The 18,394-nt window shown below is 37.3% G+C and overlaps 1 pseudogene; it reads right to left on the minus strand.

The window, feature by feature from the left end:
- The window catches only part of LOC142173527 (hydroxyisourate hydrolase-like), a 64,901-nt pseudogene extending 54,918 nt beyond the window's left edge, over positions 1-9,983 (minus strand).
- Between the last annotated feature and the right edge of the window lie 8,411 nt (positions 9,984-18,394).

Consider the following 18,394-nt stretch of genomic DNA (forward strand, 5'->3'; position numbering starts at 1 on the left):
ATCAAGTTTCAGTCTAAAGTCAATGAGGGAAGCAAGTCAAGAATCAAGACAAGACTCCAGATGACATTTAGATAGAAATTTTGTAACTCTTAGATTTCAAGAGTATGTAATTTTCTTTTTATTTTGATGTAATAGTAGGAACCGCGGATCTGAACCTCGATGGAACTTCACTCGACTCTCCCTCTAAGCATACTCCATCACTCTTCTTTCACTTGAACTACACGTGACCTGATTCCCTTATAACCCGGGATATGTAGGCTGCCTAAAACCAAGGCTCGGTCACATAACTTTCTTTTATCTTATTTTTTATTTTAAATAATAGTGAGGTCAAAAATCAGTCACGTTGTTCATTTTTCTTTGCCTGAAAACGCTTCATGTTTTCAAGCAAAGAGGGGCATGCTGTGAACACCTAATTTTTGACCACACCCAAATTCTATACTATTTAGTATAAATATTTCTTTTAGGTCTAATTTTGATATTTTAAACTTTTATCTTACTCTTAATAGGTTTTATTTGGAAAAAAAAATTAAAAAAAAATACAAAAATATTCATATATATATATATATATATATATATATATATATATATATATATATATATATATATATATATATATACGTTTTCTTTTAATTAGAATTGTAATAAGTAAGCTATAGAATTTTCTTAGTATCATTTAAAGTACGTGTAAATATTTAGTTTTCCTATATTATAAGAAATGTTGGTTAATCTTCTTATCTTTATAATTTAATTTATCATTTTAAAATTAAAAAAACAAAAAAAAAATCTCTGATTTATTATCTTTAAAAATTAAAAAAAAAAAAAAAAAGAAGCTCATTTGCACGTTTTTAAACTTCCCTCTCTCTCACGTCTCCTATCCACAACTAACCCCCACGATTCCCTCCTCCCAGCCCGATTACCCACTCTCTCACGTATTCCCCCCACATATCCATCCCACACCCCAACTTCCTCACATGATAGAGCACACACTTGCACTCTTTATTTGGAAGAACCTAAAAAACATAGTCCCTGCAAGTAACAGACACGATCACTTTCTCACAGACACTGTCTTACATAGACTCTATAAAATAACCCTTACACACATTATTTAAGGAGGAGGAGAAATCTGGGGAAAAAAAAAGGGTAGTAACCAAGGCAAGATTCAAAAGAAAAATTTGGTTGAGTTTTGAAGTTCTGGTTGTGGTTCTCTGTTGAAGTTCCAGTATCGTTTCTACTGTAGCTGAGTTTTGTATTTTGCTGGATTAATTTTCAAGCAAATTTTCGCCTAAAGGTCTGTTTCTTCAATTAGTTTTAGTTTTTGAATGCTTGGGTTATTTACTCTTCATAACTATGTGTGAATGAAGGTATAATTTTAGTTTATTTTAGTTTAATTGATTCTCTGTCTTCTTTGTGTTAGGATTAAAGTTTCTTTCATGTCTTTCTCGTTGATGTTTATCCTTAATTTAAAACAAAGTATCAGCTATTAAGTTTAGTCATTTCTTTAGTTTAGATCTTTGAAATTTGAGTAGATAACATTTCTCTATATGTATAACTTTAAAGATTTTTTGAATTCACTGTCTTACTTAGTTTAACTAGGAATATAAGTCATAAAATTAATTTGTGTAATACCATATCCGTAATTTTCCTCTTTTATTAGTAAAATAAATCTTTTGATGTATAATGGATAGATATGAAGAGAGTAGGACCATATGAGGTTTAGCTTGGACCTAAAATGAAGGTCCGTTAATCTGATTTTTTCTAATATTGAGTAGGTTTTTTTTTGAATTTAATTATTTTTTACTCTTCTAGTTCTTGCTAAGGTAGCCTAGTAATAATCACAAGAGGCCATATCATGCATTTTGGGCGAATATTTCTTTCATTAACATTCTGTTTGTGTAGCGTTAAATGTATTTACTTTAAATGTGAATGTTTGAGCTATATTTGTATCTTTACTTGCTGAATTTTCTTTATAGTTAAGTATGAACTTGACAGGGATGTAGATACTTATTGGATTTTTCATCATTATAAGGCCATTAATCACTTAGTTGAATTGGATAATTCAGGCCTCGAAAGTTCAAGTTACCCACGACATTTGGCTGGCAGCAAGTTTTAATTGTTAGGACAAATTATGATATAATTGGTTTTATAAGTGTTGGTAACCTATAAATCCTTATAGTTAAATCACACATTTCCTCCATAATAATATTCATTCCATAATTTTGGATTTACAATAAATCTCAAATTAGTTTAGAAAAAAAAATAACTCTTAAAATAGCTAGAAGAACTTTACACGCGTTTAATGCGCTAGAATGCTTTAGGTGCACTCTTAATTAATTGAATCATCATAATTATGTATATGTTCGCGTGACATAATTATGATTCCCAAAATTAAAGGCAAAGTATGCATTCGCGCAACTTTGACAGAACAATCTTAAAAATAATAATGTGTTATTAATTGTGTACACGTACGCGTAACATGATTCATGACACACCAAACAAAATGAATACACATACGCGTGATTCGTTTCAAGATAATTCCATAATTACAAATAATCAAGAAATTAAAAGCGGTTTAAGATGAAAGTGCACAAAGTTCCCTAGAACATAAAATATCCAGAATTGGTTATGCCAAGTATAATTATTAAAAGCGACCGTGCTAAAATTACGGAATCCGAGAGTGCCTCACACCTTCCCCCGGGTTAACAGAATTCCTTATCCGGTCTTCTGTATTCGCGGACCATAATTCGGAGTCAAAACTTCCTCGATTTGGGATTTAAAAATAAACTGGTGGCTTGGGACACCATAAATTATTTCAAGTGGCGACTCTGATTAAATAAATAATCTCATTTCGAATAATGTCACTTAAATTGAAAAAACTCTCTTCTTCCCTATCCCTAGGGAAAAAGGAGGTGTGACAGATAGTCCCAATTAAAGAGTTCAACCTAGAGATAGTAAAATCCGACTTGAGTATTTTATCAATTATTTTGTTCAATACCCATTTAGACTTGAGAATGCCAAATTAGTAAAATCACTCTCTTACTGAGAGGTACTGAGTGGGTATTTGAGTATTGATTATTATAATACACCCAGACCAACAAAATAAGCTTTAAAGTTTACAACCTGATAGGCAAACACCTAGGTGAAGGTCATAGCTCTGAGCCTTTTATATATTTGAAAACCATCCAAAAATAATATTCTCTAGTTTTATATCTTTAGAATTGTAATCCTTAACGTACTTTTAGAAGTAAAAACAAAACCATATTTGTGAAAGTGCAACCAAGATACTTCACGTGGTTTATCCAAATATATACCACTAATCCCATCTAAGCTCCCTGTGGATTCGATCTCGACTCCTTGTTGGATATTATTATTGCAATCGACCGTTTCACAACCCCGAATAGAGGTGTGACTTGGACGAGATCAATTTTTGGCGCCGTTGCCTAGCTTATTTGTTAAAAAATAAGGAGACTTGCATATGGTTGTTCTTTTGTACGTGGATGTTATGATAATAACAGGAAATAATAAAGATGAAGTTGTTAGGCTTCAAGATGAGCTTTGCATAAGATTTGACATCAAGAAGTTGGGAGAGCTATACCATTTTCTTGGCTTAGAGGTGACAAACATGAACAAACAGATCTTTGTCACTCAAAAAGGATATGCCAAGAAACTTGTTGTCAGGTTTGGATTGAAGCAAATCAAAACATGTTCTACTCCTCTTGAGATAAGTACAAGGTTAAGGGGGACGAAGGCTCACTTCTTGCAGATCCCAAGCCTTTTCAAGCTCTTGTTGGAAGTCTCATGTATTTGACTATTACAAGGTCGGACATTGCCTTCTCGGTGGGATATGTCAGCAGATTTATGCAAAAGCCAAGAAAGCCTCACTTAGAAGCTGCAAAGAGGGTTCTAAAGTATATCAACTCAACATCAGACATGGTCTTGTTCTTCAAGAAAAAGAATAATTTGGTATTAGTTGGTTATACGGATGCTAATTTTGGTGGTGATTTGGATAACCGAATATCTACATCGGGCTATATTTTTTTCTATGGTGGAACAAGTGTTTCTTGTTGTAGCAAGAATCAAGACTCAATTTCCTTGTCAACCACGGAGGCGGAGTATAAAGCAGTCGTTCTTACTGCTCAAGAATGTGTATGGGTACAAAGACTTGCTGAAGACTTGCATCTACCTATATCAAAGCTAATTGTTATCTTTGGAGATAATCAAAGTGCCATCAAGCTTGCAAATAATCTAGTATTCCATGCAAGAACTAAACACATTGAGGTGTAACATCACTTTATTCGGGAAAAGGTTCTTGATGGAACTATCAATACTTTGGAAGTGCGAAGTCAGGAGAATATTGTTGATATATTCACCAAGTCACTTGCTAAAGCTTCGTTCGAGTTCTTTCGTGACAAGCTTGGAGAAGTTTTCAAAAAAATCACTTTAAGGGGGGAGTGTGAGGAAAATAAAGAAAAGCTGATTTTTTTGTAAAAACATAGATTTATCTAGAATTTCCTAGTATAGTATCCTTAATATTTATCTAGTAAACACATCTAGATGTTCTAGAATGTTGTGGGAAGATAAGGTTATTTATTAGACATATCTAGATATTCTAGAGTATTGTGGGAAGATAAGGTTAACTAGATTTTTCATGTACATGTTCTAGAATATTATCTAGAACCATTCTTAGATAAGTATAATAGGGGAGGCCTTAGGCATTTATAACTAAGCCAAAAAAATCAAGAAAGTCTTCTTTCCTAAACAAAGTTCTCCTTTCCAAAACGTTCCTTCTCTTTTGAAAGCTTCCTCTTCCTTAGTTGAATCTTCCTATTTTAATTAACGATCTTAGGCTAGCAGAAGGTCTCCAAATTATACTTTTCTTCTGCTATTCTAAATCAATGTTCTAGGATTAAGTGATCCAGAGCATGCATTTAGGTATTTAATGAGAAAATGAGATAGAGGAAACCATTTTCATGAATATATATGGGTGGATTGCCATAAGCTTGCTTGAGATATTCTAATACTCCTTGCAGACCCAGATGTGTCACTGGATACTCAGTTTGAACAAAAATTGCCAATAAAAAATTAAATTAAGCTAAATAAGGTTAAGTGATTGTAGCTTGATGCATGTCATAAGCCTCACCTGACTTGGTGGAGAATCATCATCCGTATCTGCATAAATTCATAAAATTATGAAAACACAAAAAAAACATTGAAGTAATGTATATTTTATATCACTCTAATATATAAAGGAGAAAAAAATTGATTGGCATCAGCTTGGTAAAACATTGGTGTTAGTTTAGTTAGCAAGATTTTGCACCTATTTTAAAAGATTATCTTGATCACCAAGCTTAAGATGACTGTTATCCTTCAAATGTCAATTAAACAGATAAATTTATCTTTACCTAAAAAGCATTAGTCATTATTCTTACATATAATTTCAAATGCTCCATCAATGGTGTAGTCCCTGATTTTACTTTCCAAGCTGTTGGGGTTGTATTTGAAAGGAACTTTTTTATAATGATTCGATGCTATGAAGTCTATAGCCCCTTTAACTTGCGCAGATTCTTGTCTTATGAATTTGGGCGATCTAGAGTTAACATTCCTCTTTATTATATCAGGATAGTCTCCAAACATTAAGGAATTGGCAAATCTGCAGTGACAAAAGGAATGATACAGAACCAGATAAGCTGACCCATATTCTACATGACCTTAGAAGGCCGACGAGTATTCAGTTCATTAGTGTTGAAAGTATGAGATTGTGGAGATGTTAATAGGCCGATAAACTTTTGCATCTTACCAGCCTAGGTAGAATTCATAAACTTGTTGTACTGTAACTATATTAGCCATGATATTTGTATAAGGATGAGGCATATATGTAAAGAGATTTAATCCCACAAGACCATGTTGAGTTGACTGCATTAGAATATGCATACTATTAGCAATCATTTGGGGCTTGTAACACTAGTAATGTCTCATACAACATTCTATATGATGTTTAAAGGTGATACCATGTATTTTCTCCTGTAAAGTCTCACGGCAGCTGAATGGGCGAGCAGTATATTATGAGCTACTATGTATGGCACGGTTGAAGAGTTGCCTACGGAGTAGAGTAAAATTCAGAAAGGTGGAGAAAAATGATTTGGCGGTGAGATCCCATTATCATAAGCACCTATAGTGAATACATTAACTTCATTTAAGGTAGTCCAATACAAAACCCTATCACCAAATTCCTTTAAGCACACATCCGCATAGACAGTAAAGTCATTGCTAAAAGGAAAACATGAACAATTAGTATTTGTGCCCGGTCGTGGCGTCAATCATTTGATCGATGTTGGACAGTGGGAAGGAGACTTTCGGACACGCCTTATTCCAGTCCTTATAATCTATACACATTCGAAACTTGTTATTCTTTTTCGGAACTACAATTACATTAGCTAGCCAGTCGGGATATTTTACCTTCCGGATTGAACCGATGTCAAGTAACCGAGTTACCTCTTCTTTAACAAACATGTTTCTAACCTCGGCTATTGGGCGTTTCTTCTGCCTTACCGGTGGGATGCTTGGGTCCAAGCTTAGCTTGTGTATGGCCACCTCTAGCGGGATACATATCATATCCGCGTGCGACCATACGAAACAATTAACATTAATTTTAAGAAAATTAATAAATCTTGACCTAAGCTCAGGGTTGAGTCATGTCCCCTAGTAAACTTTTCTCTATAGGAATTTTTCGAATAAAGCCAATTATTCGAGTTTTTCTACTGTGGACTTGGTCACATCTGTTTCTTCCAGTACCTAAAAATATCTTGGTACCTGGTGGGATTCCGACGACTCCTCCCCTTTGTCATCTTCGCTTGGTTCGGGAGTAGGCGTCGATTCCTGTAATTGCTATCTGTTTAGTTCCTTCCCTTTAATGTTGGAAACCGATACCGCATTCATTTCCCTTGCTTATGGTTGATCACCTCTTATTTGTTTGATTCCCTCAAGAGTCGGGAATTTCAGCAGTTGGTGATATGTTGATAGTACGGCCTTTATCTAATGTAACCATGGTTTGCCGAGAATTATGTTGTAGCCCATGTCGTTGTCCACCACTTCAAATAAGGTGGTCTTCATGACCCCTTCGACATTCATGGGCAGCAAGATCTCCCACCGGGTTGTCACACTTATTAAGTTGAACCCGACGACGAGCTTTGTTGCCAGAATGATGCTTTCGGTTAGTTTGGCTTGTTCCAACACTCTCCATTGAATGATGTTGAATGAACATCCTGGGTCAACCAAAATACGTTTAATCTTGAAATCTAGAACGTTAAGAGAAATTACCAGGGCATCATTCTACGGCAGAAAAAGTCCATCTGCGTCTTCTCCCCTAAAGGTGATGGCGTCTTCGGCGACTTCCCGGAGTGTCTTGCTATGAGTCACTAATACCTTTGTCTTCTTGGCTACCGAGAAAGTTACACCGTTGATCTCGTTTCCCCCGAAAATCATGTTGATAGTCGAGGAGGGTCAGGGTTCTGTGTTGTCCCGGTTGCAGCCGTAATTGTTCTTGGCTCGGTCGCTTAAGAATTTCCTGAGATGGTTGTTCTTCAACAACGGTACCACCTCCTCACGCAGGTGTCAACAGTACCATGATATTTGCATCATAAATTAGGATCCCTCTCACTGGGATCGGATCTGATCGGCCTCGGAAACTGTGCTTCCTTGATGTTTCTCATTGCCAATACCAGCTCCACTATGCTAACGTTGAAATTATACTCTAATAGCATAGTATAAGTATAATTCTTGGAACCCGATACCTCTTTGTCCTGCAACAACCTGCTGTTTCGACCGCGGTCAATTCTTCTATGGGGGTGAATCTATTCGCTAACCGAAACCCTTTGTTGCCTTGTACTTCGGCCCTTAGAAGGTCGCCAATTTGCATCAAAATCATCTTTAGATTTATCCCTTTTCTTTTGGTTGATGTCGGGACCGAGCTGATCATCTTCTATCCTTATATTTGATTCATAACGGCTATGGACATCCGCCCATGTGGTTGCTTGAAAATCGAGCAGACTTTCTTTCAACTTTCGGGAGGCGTCGAAGCTCCAAGGGTTCAACCTCTTAGTAAATGCCCTATTTGCCTATTCATATGGAACGGTCGGTAACAATATCCTTTCTTTCTGAAATCTGATCACGAACTCACGCAACAACTCGGATACTCAGTTTGAACAAAAATTGCCAATGAAAAATTAAATTAAGCTAAACAAGGCTAAGTGATTGTAGCTTGATGCATATCATAAGCCTCACCTGACTTGGTGGAGAATCATCATCTGTATCTGCATAAATTCATAAAGTTATTAAAAACACAACAAAACAAACATTGATGTAGTGCATTTTTTATATCACTCTAATATATAATGGAGAAAGAAACTGATTGGCATCAGCTTGGTAAAAAAATTGTGTTAGTTTAGTTAACAAGATTTTGTACCTATTTTAAAAGATTATCTTGATCACCAAGCTTAAGATGACTGTTATCTTTCAAATTTCAATTAAACAGGTCAAATTATCTTTACCTAAAAAGCATTAGTCATTATTATTACATATAATTTCAAATGCTCCATCAACGGTGTAGTCCCTGATTTTACTTTATAAGCTACTGGGGTTGTCTTTGACATGAACTGTTTGATAATGGTTCCACGCTATGAAGTCTATAGCGCCTTTAACTTGCGCAGATTCTTGTCTTATGAATTTGGGCAATCTAGAGTTATTATTCCTCTTCATTATATCAGGATAGTCTCCAAACATTAAGGGAGTGGCAAACCTGCAGCGAAAAAAGGAATGATACTGAACCAGATAAGCTCACCCATGTTCTACATGACCTTAGAAGGTCGGCGAGTATTCAGTTCACTAGTGTTGAAAGTATGAGATTGTTGAGATGCTAATAGGCTGATAAACTTCTACATCTTACCAGCCTAGGTAGAATTCATAAACTTTGTACTGTAACTATATTAGCCATGCTATTTGTTTAACGATGAGGCCTATATGCAAAGAGATTTAATCCCACAAAACCATGTTGATTTTGACTGCATTAGAATATGCACATTATTAGAAACCATTTGGGGCTTGTAACACTAGTAATGTCTCATACAACATTTTATACGATGTTTAAAGGTGAAAGGCGTTTTTTTGTTATTCCCGCCAATATTGCTGTATTTGTAAATAATAATTCTGCAAAATATAAGTTATCGTAATGAAACAGTAATTAATTCGAGCCCACTGAATTCACAGTGTTTCCTTAAGGAATTTAATCCCCTCCTAGTATCCAAGGTAATGGATTATTTCCTCCCAGGATAGAACGAATCACACACTGGTGTAGCGGTACTTCAAACCCCAGTGTTTCAGCAAACACAAAGTTCGGTAGCAAATCACACTTACAGTTGCTTTGTTTGAAGTTAAAACAATGCAGAACGAAGGAGTAGAAACTCAGAAAATCGTATGGAAATGCTGAGAGGAAGGAGTGCAATGTATAGCCAAATCTGTTGAGCGATTTCAGTTTGTGTCTTGTGTGTTGTGTTGTTGAGTGTCTTTCTTCAACAGCTACTGCACATATATATAGCAGCCAGTGTTGAAGAAGAACAATCGTCCACCCTCCATGGTGGAGCAAGCATTAGCTTGTTTGTGGAGCAAGCACATTCGTGGTGGGAAGAGCATTAGGTGGCTGCCTTGTGGTCAATACACGGATTGAAAAATATCTGTTACAAATGCGGATAATCTTACGTTAATATTTACTATTAACAAATAAATTTGATCCAAAAAATTAATCAATCAATCATTTGACCAAATCCAAATCCGAAGCCGAAGCCGTAGCCGTAGCCGAAGCCGAGCCGAGCGAGCGACGACGATGACGGCGCGAGGCTTGCTTTCTTCTTAACTCTTTAAGAGCTACAAGAAGAGCAATTATATATATACCCACCAAAAATCTTTTCCTCTTCCAATATGGGACAATGTCTCATTGTCAAGAGGGGGGAACTTAAAATTTTACTCAAAAATTTTATTTTCCCTCCATTTCCCATTCACCCTCATTTTAAGACTATTTCATCTTAAAAACAAAACCTCAACAATCTCCCACATGAATGGGGAATGGCTATATCACGAAAGTATGCATGGAAAAACTGTGTGATTTACAAGCAAGGATTAATCGCATCTGGATAAGTAGGTTTCCCTTTGAACTTTCCGTAGTAAACTTATGTCGGATATACTCGGTCAATCGGTAGATTTGATATCTTTGAACCGTCGATCTTTGGTGTATACCTAGACAATCATAAGTCACACAATCAACCCTTAACCGTCTTTGGTTCTCATTGTTGTGTTCGTTTCAGCCATGAACACCGCCTGGTTTCATAAGTGCGTAGAGAACTGGCCTTACAAAGTTCTCCTTGAAGCGGCTAACACTTCACACTTACATAGGTGATTTCTAAACGTGTCATCCTGTAGATACACTATTTGATATACCCCGTATCAAATTTAGAAATCATTAAAAAGCCTTAATACTTTATCCTTGGTACTGAACATTGTCTCATCACGAGAACGGACTAAAATTTTATTTGACAATGTTGAACCGTCATTAATGACTTTGTTTGATCTCCTTGAACCTAGATCTTGGGATCTCCAGTCTTCTAGGTAGAGTTACCGCCACAATGACTTGTTCTCGACCATAGCCCCATTCCCCTTGATGATTTCTCAACTACCTCTCTAGTTAGGCCTTTTGTAAGTGGATCCGATACATTATCACTTGACTTTACATAGTCAATCGTGATAATTCCTCTAGAGAGTAATTGCCTAACGGTTTTATGTCTTCGTCGTATATGACAAGATTTACCGTTATACATAACGCTCCCAGCCCTTCCAATTGCCGCTTGACTATCACAATGTATGCATATTGGTGCCAACGGTTTGGGCCAAAATGGAATGTCTTCCAAGAAATTCCGGAGCCATTCAGCTTCTTCACCGGCTTTATCTAAGGATATGAATTCAGCCTCCATTGTAGAGCGGGCAATACATGTTTGTTTGGACGACTTCCAAGATATCGCTCCTCCACCAATAGTGAATACATATCCACTCGTGGACTTAGAATCAGTTGAACCGGTGATCCAATTTGCATCACAGTATCCCTCAATCACCGCAGGGAAATTACTGTAGTGCAATTCAAAGTTCTGGGTATGTTCTAAATATCCCAAAACTCGTTTCATTGCCATCCAATGAGACTGGCCTGGATTGCTCGTATATCGACTCAGTTTACTTATAGCACAAGCTATATCTAGTCGTGTACAATTCATGATATACATTAAGCATCCCAACACACGAGCATAATCCAATTGTGATATGCTTTGGCCTTTATTCTTTGCTAATGCAAGATTCACGTCAATTGGAGTCTTTGCAACTTTAAAGCCCAAGTGCTTGAATTTTTCAAGTACTGTCTTAATATAATGAGATTGTGACAATGCCAGACCTTGAGGAGTCTTATGGATCTTAATTCCCAGAATTAAATCAGCAACTCCCAAGTCTTTCATATCAAACTTGGTATTGAGCATACGCTTAGTAGCATTTATGTTGGCAATGTCATTACTCATTATCAGCATATCATCCATATATAAGCAAACAATGACTATATGAATTGGAACATTTTTAATGTACACACATTTATCACATTCATTTATCTTAAAACTATTTTACAACATTGTTTGGTCAAATTTCGCATGCCATTGTTTGGGTGCTTGTTTTAGTCCGTAAAGAGACTTAACAAGTCTACATACCTTCTTTTCTTTACCTGGAACCACAAACCCTTCAGGTTGTTCCATGTAAATTCTTCCTCCAACTCTCCATTTAAGAAGGCCGTCTTAACATCCATTTGATGAATTTCAAGACCATACACTGCAGCTAATGCTACTAACATCCGTATGGACGTAATTCTTGTAACTGGAGAGTATGTATCAAAATAGTCTAGACCTTCTCGTTGTCTATACCCTTTGACTACGAGTCTTGCCTTGAATTTATCAATAGTGCCATCATCTTTGATTTTTCTCTTAAAAATCCATTTAGAACCCAAAGGTTTATTTCCAGGAGGAAGATCAACCAATTCCTATGTATGGTTGTTCAATATGGATTCTATTTCACTATTGACTGCCTCTTTCCAAAATAATGATTCCGAAGAAATCATAGCTTCTTTAAATGTTTGAGGCTCATTTTCCAATAAGAAAGTCACAAAATCTGGTCCAAATGAAGTAGACGTTCTTTGACGTTTACTACGTCTTGGATCCTCCTGATTACATATACTTTCTTTTGTTTCTTCCCGAGGTCATTTAGATCCTTCACCAAACGACTCACATTCCTTTTTATACGGATATATATTTTCAAAAAACTCAGCATTATCTGATTCTATAACCGTATTATTATGAATGTCGGGATTTTCTGATTTATGAACCAGAAATCGATATGCTTTACTATTTGTCGCATATCCTATGAAAACACAATCAACGGTTTTCGGTCCTATCTTTACCCTTTTGGGTTTAGGAACTTGCACTTTTGCCAAACACCCCCACACTTTAAAATAATTCAAGTTGGGCTTCCTTCCTTTCCATTTTTCATATGGAATGGATTGTGTTTTGCTATGGGGCACTCGATTTAATATTCGATTAGCCGTAAGAATGGCTTCCCCCACAAGTTCTGTGGCAAACCAGAACTTATCAACAACGCATTCATCATCTCCTTTAATGTGCGATTCTTTCTTTCCGCAATCCCATTAGATTGGGGCGTGTAAGGGGCTGTTGTTTGATGAATAATTCCATATTCTAAACATATTTCTTCAAAAGGAGATTCATATTCACCACCCCTATCACTTCTTATCATTTTTACTTTCTTGTTAAGTTGCGTTTCAACTTCATTTTTGTATTGCCTGAATGCGTCTATTGCTTCATCTTTACTATTCAGTAAGTAAACATAGCAATATCGAGTACCATCGTCAATAAAAGTTATGAAATACTTCTTTCCACCGCGAGATGGTATTGACTTCATGTCACAAATATCTGTGTGAATTAAGTCTAAAGGATTTGAATTCCTTTCAACTGACTTATAAGGATGTTTAACATACTTAGATTCCACACATGTTTGACATTTTGATTTTTCGCATTCAAACTTGGGCAGTACTTCCAAGTTAATCATTTTTCGCAAGGTTTTATAATTGACATGACCCAAACGTACATGCCATAAATCATTTGACTCAAGTAAGTAAGAAGAAGCTGAAATATTATTATTGTTTTCCACAACCATTACATTCAGATTGAAAAGGCCCTCGGTGAGGTAACCTTTTCCTACAAATATTTCATTCTTGCTAATGACAACCTTGTTGGACACAAAAATACACTTAAAATCGTGCTTAACAAGAAGTCCAGTAGAGACTAAATTCTTTCTCATTTCGGGAACATGAAGGACATTGTTCAAAGTCATGACCTTGCCAGAAGTCATTTTCAGAAATATCTTCCCATATCCTTCAACTTTTGCTGTTGAAGTATTTCCCATATAAATTGTCTCTCCGGGTCCAGCAGGAGCATAAGTAGCAAAAGCTTCTCTAACTGCACAAATATGGCGAGTGGCTCCTGAATCAAACCACCACAGTTTAGGATTTCCCACCAAGTTACATTCAGAAAGCATGGCACACAAGTTATCAACATCATCATGCTTTACTACCATGTTTGCTTGACCCCTTTTCTTGTCTTTCTTCAGAGCACGACACTCCGTAGATTTGTGTTCGGTTTTCCCATAGTTGTAGCAGTTTCCACTGAATCGCTTCTTGCTTGGGTTGTATTTCGGACCAGAAGCCTTCTTCCTCTTTTTGTTATCTTCAACAATATTTTCTCCCATTATTGTTGAATTTCCACGGCCTCTCCTTTCAGTAGCTTTATTGTCCTCTTCGATTCTCAACCGAACAATGAGATCTTCAAGGGACATTTCCTTTCGTTTGTGTTTCAAATAATTTTTGAAGTCCTTCCACAACGGAGGCAACTTCTCAATCATTGCTGCTACTTGGAATGCTTCGTTGATGACAAGACCTTCAGCAAGTAGATCATGAATAATCACTTGCAATTCCTGGACTTGGGTAATAACAGATTTGCTATCTACCATTTTGTAGTCCAAATATTTTGCGGCAACGAATTTCTTCATCCCGACATCTTCAGTTTTATATTTCTTTTCAAGCGCATTCCACAATTCTTTTGACGTCTCCACGCTACTATATACATTATACAGATTATCATCCAGTCCGCTAAGAATATAATTCTTGCATAAAAAATCAGAATACTTTCACGCTTCAATCACGAGAAAGCGTTCATTCTCTGGAGTTTTATCTGGCAGATCAGGAACATCTTCCTTGATGAACTTTTGTAGACATAACGTAGTTAAGTAGAAGAACATCTTCTGCTGCCAGCGCTTGAAATCAATCCCGGAAAAATTTTCGGGTTTTTCTGCCAGTGCCAATGCCGGTGTTCAGCTTGTCGATGCGTTGGCAGTCACCATCGGAACAGCTTGGTTTTCGCTTTCAATCGTCATTTTTTTTTCTGAAAAAAGAAATGACACAAACATACGTTTAATACACGTTTTCAAACTGGAGTAAAAATCACGTAGATTTTAATCTCCAACAAAATGCCACGAAGGCTTTACTCTCCAAAACGGGAGTACACAAAACCATAAAGGTTTTAGTTTGCAGAATAATAAGAATAACACAAATATAGAAATAAATATTAAATTCCTTAAGATTGTTATTCCCGCCAATATTGCTGTATTTGTAAATAATAATTCTGCAAAATATAAGTTATCATAATGAAACAGTAATTAATTCGAGCCCACTGAATTCACAGTGTTTCCTTAAGAAATTTAATCCCCTCCTAGTACCCAAGGTAATGGATTATTTCCTCCCAGGATAGAACGAATCACACACTGGTGTAGCGGTACTTCAAACCCCAGTATTTCAGCGAACACAACGTTTGGTAGCAAATTACACTTACAGTTGCTTTGTTTGAAGTTAAAACAATGCAGAACGAAGGAGTAGAAACTCAGAAAATCGTATGAAAATGCTTAGAGGAAGGAGTGCAATGTATAGCCAAATCTGTTGAGCGATTTCAGTTTGTGTCTTGTGTATTGTGTGTTGTGTGTCTTTCTTCAACAGCTGCTGCACATATATATAGCAGCCAGTGTTGAAGAAGAACAATCGTCCACCCTCCATGGTGGAGCAAGCATTAGCTTATTTGTGGAGCAAGCACATTCGTGGTGGGAAGAGCATTAGGCGGCTGCCTTGTGGTCAATACATGGATTGAAAAATATCTGTTACAAATGCGGATAATCTTACGTTAATATTTACTATTAACAAATAAATTTGGTCCAAAATATTAATCAATCAATCGATCATTTGACCAAATCCAAATCCAAATCCGAAGCCGAAGCCGAAGCCGTAGCCGAAGCCGAGCCGAGTGAGCGACGACGACGACGGCGCGAGGCTTGCTTTCTTCTTAACTCTTTAAGAGCTACAAGAAGAGCAATTATATATATACCCACCAAAAATCTTTTCCTCTTCTAATATGGGACAATGTCTCATTGTCAAGAGGGGAAAACTTAAAATTTTACTCAAAAATTTCATTTTCCCTCCATTTCCCATTCACCCTCATTTTAAGACTATTTCATCTTAAAAATAAAACCTCAACAGTATTTTCTTCTGTAAAGTCTCACGGCAGTTGAATGGGTGAGTAGTATATTATGAGCTACTATGTATGGCTCGGTTGAAGAGTTGTCAACGGAGTAGGGTAAAATTCAAAAAGGTGGAGAAAAATGATTTGGCGGTGATATCCCATTATCATAACCACCTATAGTGAATACATTGACTTCATTTAAGGTAGTCCAATACAAAACCCTATCAGCAAATTCCTTGAAGCACACATCTGCATAGGCAGTGAAGTCATCGCTAAAAGGAAAACATGAACAATTAGTATTTGTGTCTGGCCGTGGCGTCAATCATTTGATCGATGTTCGGTAGTGGGAATGAGACTTTCGGGCATGCCTTATTCAAGTCCTTATATATGCACATTCGAAACTTATTATTCTTTTTCGGAACTACAATTACATTAGCTAGCCAGTCGGGATACTTTACCTTCCGAATTGAACTGATGTCAAGAAACCGAGTTACCTCTTCTTTAACAAACATGTTTCTGACCTCGGCTATTGGTCACTTCTTCTGCCTTACCGGTGGGATGCTTGGGTCCAAGCTTAGCTTGTGCATGTCCACATCTAGCGGGATACATGTCATATCCGTGTGCTACCATACGAAACGATTAACATTAATTTTAAGGAAATTAATAAATCTTGACCTAAGCTTGGGGTTTAGTCCTGACCCCAAGTAAAAATTTTGCTCCAGGAATTTTTCGATCAAAGCCACTTGTTAGAGTTCTTCTGTCATGGACTTGGTCGCATCTGTTTCTTCCGGTACCTAAAAATATCTTTTTACCTGGTGGTATTCCGACGACTCCTCCCCTTTGTCATCTTCGCTTGGTTTGGGAGTAGGCGTCGATTCCTATAATTTTTAGGTGTTGAGTTCATTCCCTTTACTATTAGAAACTGATACCGCATTAATTTCCCTTGCTTCTGGTTGATCACCTCTTATTTGTTTGATTCCCTCTAGAGTCGGGAATTTCAGCAGTTGGTGATATGTTGATGGTACGGCCTTCATCTCATGTAACTATGGTCTGTAGAGAATTATGTTGTAGCTCATGTCGCCGTCCACCACTTCAAATAAGGTGTTATTCGTGACCCCTTCGGCATTCGTGGGTAGCAAGATCTACCCCCGGGTTGTCATACTCACTAAGTTTAACCCGACGAGGAGCTTTGTTGCCGGAATGATGCTTTCGGTTAGTTTGGCTTATTCTAGCACTCTCCATTGAATGATGTTGGCTGAACGTCCTGGGTCAACCAAAACATGTTTAATCTTGAAATCTAGAACGCTGAGAGAAATTACCAGGGCATCATTGTGCGGCAGAAGAAGTCCATCCGCGTCTTCTCACCTGAAGGTGATGTCGTCTTCGGCGACTTCTCGGAGTCTCTTGCTATGAGTCACTAATATCTTTGTCTTCTTGGCTACCGAGAAATTTACAATGTTGATCTAGTTTCCCCCAAAAATTATGTTGATAGTCGAGGAGGGTCTTCCCATATCTTTGAGGGATCTGCGTTGTCCCGGTTATAGCCATAATTGTTCTTAGCTCGGTTGCTTAAGATCCTGAGATGGTCGTTCTTCAACAACGTTACCACCTCCTCACGCAGATGTCAACAGTCCCATGATATCCACACCATAAATTAGGATCCATCTCGCTGGGATTGGATCTGATTGGCCTCGGGAACCATGCTTCCTTGATGTTTCTCATTGCCGATACCAGCTCCACTACGCTAACATTGAAATTATACTCTAATAGCATAGGATAAGTGGAATCCTTGGAACCCGATACCTCTTTGTCCTGCAACGACCTATTACTTCGACCACAGTCAATTCTTCTATTGGGGCGAACCTATCCGTTAACCGAAACCCTTTGCTGCCTTGTTCTTTGGCCCTCTCGTAGGGCAAGAATCAGCCCTTAGAAGGTCGTCGATCTGCATAAAAATTATATTTAGATTTATCCCTGTTCTTTTCTCGATCTCGACCCTTGGTTGATGTCAGGACCGAGCTGATCATCTTTTTTCCTTATCTTTGATTCATAACGGTTATGGACATCCGCCCATGTGGTTGCTTGGAAATCGAGCAAACTTTCTTTCAGCTTTCGGGAGGCGTCAAAGCTCCTCGGGTTCAACCCCTTAGTAAATTCCCTAGTTGCCCATTCATCTGGCACAGTTGGTAACAACATCCTTTCTTTCTAGAATCTGATCACGAACTCACGCAGCAACTCGGACTCTCCTTACGAAATTATGAATATGTCTGCCTTTCGAGCATGGACCTTCTTGGTCTCAGCATGGGCCTTGATGAAAAAAAATTTGAGCATCTCAAGGAATCTATTGAGTGTTCGGGTAGGAGTGAATACCATGTTAAGGCCCCCTTCATGAGGGTTTCTCCGAATTTCCTTAGCAGTTTGACTCAATCTCATGTTGGGCCAAGTCCTTTACTTTCACCGTCGTAGTTGAATTTGTAATATGCTCATGAGGGTTTGAAGTCCCATCATACTTTGGTATGTCTGGCATTTTAAAACGTTTCTGAATCAATTCTGGTGTTACGCTCATTTGAACAGTAATTGGGTGTACTTCTTCGAGTCCGGGCCTTTCAACATTGGTGGTACGCCTGGAATTTGGTCCAATCGAGCGTGAAACTCTTTCACGTTCTGATCCATCTGCTCGTTCATTTCCC

Source organism: Nicotiana tabacum, chromosome 19, assembly GCF_000715075.1.
Source record: "Nicotiana tabacum cultivar K326 chromosome 19, ASM71507v2, whole genome shotgun sequence".
In the NCBI taxonomy this organism is placed as follows: Eukaryota; Viridiplantae; Streptophyta; class Magnoliopsida; order Solanales; family Solanaceae; genus Nicotiana; species Nicotiana tabacum.